Raw genomic sequence first — 2026 nt, 5'->3', positions numbered from 1 at the left:
TAGTATACTACTGTAAGTTTTATATCATAATTGAAAAAGATTAAAACTATTACCGTCGTAATGAAAGATTATAGAAATTGTGAAGTTATATTAAATCACTATTTTAACAGTAATAAAGATTTTTCAACTTAAGGATTTCATTGATATGCGCTTGACGCGAATAATATTAATGTATATTTACATATGAAATTAAAATAGAGAATCAAAATTTATGATTCTTTGATTTAACTAAAAGGTATATATTATTACCTATAAAAATACCGGTCACACGTCTGATCGCGTCTGAATCACTAGACAGCCAACGACTGTCGAAATGTCTCTTTAATTGCGTGAAAATGCTGTGTGCGATATTACACCGGTTCTCTCTCAGGTGCACAACGAGGAACTATCTTGTACGCGAACCGGTCCGATACGATTCTCACTCGCGATCCAGAGAATCGGATAGAACGGACCTGCTGACCAAGTGGCCCCGTTTGCCGAGAAGACCGGAAACAGCCGATCATCCTGCGATATATGGAAAGCAATTTGATAGAAATACACATCAGTTTTAACCCTTCAGAATTACATAACGTTAAATAATTCTTTTTACTTCCTCTTCAATTACAGACAATTAAGGAGGAAATGAAAATATATATACCGCAACTACGAGCAATAATGATAGTACAAGTTAAAATGGTAATGAAAATCTTGTGATATGTTAAGTTTCCTCTTTTGTTTTAAATAATAAAATATCGACGTAATTAATAGTGTAATTAAGTTACCTTAAAATATTCACAAATCTCAGACTTATTAACTGATTTGTTGATAAAAAAGAAGTTAACGAAAAATAAAAAGAATACCTAATTAAATGATACCTTGATACTATATGAGAAATTTTTGAATACAATGTATACTTCGAGGCGATAATTTGTATCCGACAGGAAGGATAATTAATCTTCCCGTGTTCGACGATCATGTGAGTGAAAGAAGACTATGAATAAAGAACATGCTCGACGTTACAATGTGATTATTTAATCGTCATGCAAAGCACATGCGGTACGTGCGAACTAGTGCGTTTATAATAACATAAATTTTCCCAGATACGCAAGCGTATTTAAGTCAAATTATTAAGAATACTTAGGACACTCACGCGTCTTGTAAGCGCGGTGCAGCGAAAGCGATGCCCGCGTATAAAATGGGCCATCTGACTTTTCGGCTTTCGGATATTTTCTATTAAATTGCCGGAAGTTTCCACGCGAGGAATGCACTGGAAAACTTTCCGTCGTATACTTTCTACATTTCCATAGCCGATTTCCTACAAAGCACTAACTCGTTTTAACTATAAGTAATAACGTACGGCTGTACAGTTACGCGTACTAAATAATAATTGTATCATTGTACCGGTAGATCTGATCGCGTTAATGTTGTGCCGCTTTAGTCCTGTCGTCCTATCTGTTTTCATCATCGTACAACGGTTTCGAGTTATCTCACATTAAGAGTGTAAGACCTTGACCGCTGATGTGCTTATAAGATCTATGCATACGCAAATTAAGGAGAAGACAATTACGCAAGATTCCATATTTTATCGAGTCACCCTCTTGCGATACCCTTTTGCAATTAATTACTTATTTATTATTTTATAAAACTCGTACATATCATACACTAAAAGAAATGTTTGCTAGGGTGGAGCATTCAAAAAATTTTTTAATTTTACAACGCCCGTAGGTGGAAGCGATGCGAATTTGATTAAAAATAAAAATTTGAAAAGTTTTCACTCGATCGGAGCTCATCTTCTGCCTCCAACTTCAGTTTGAAAATTTGATTATAGGAGTAAAATCATAAAAATTAAAAAAGACGCAATTAAAAATTTCAAGAAATTTTTAATTCTATTTTCATCAACAGTTTAAAGTGTTATATTCTAGTATATTAAAAAATTAAACCAATTGAAATATACTATATAGAATATAACACTTTAAACTGTTGATAAAAATAGAATTAAAAATTTTTTGAAATTTTTAATTGCGTCTTTTTTAATTGTTATGATTTT

Source organism: Vollenhovia emeryi, unplaced genomic scaffold (assembly GCF_000949405.1).
Source record: "Vollenhovia emeryi isolate VEMERY1.0 unplaced genomic scaffold, V.emery_V1.0 DF939126.1, whole genome shotgun sequence".
Taxonomy (NCBI): domain Eukaryota; kingdom Metazoa; phylum Arthropoda; class Insecta; order Hymenoptera; family Formicidae; genus Vollenhovia; species Vollenhovia emeryi.
Note: the sequence above shows the minus strand (reverse complement) of the source record.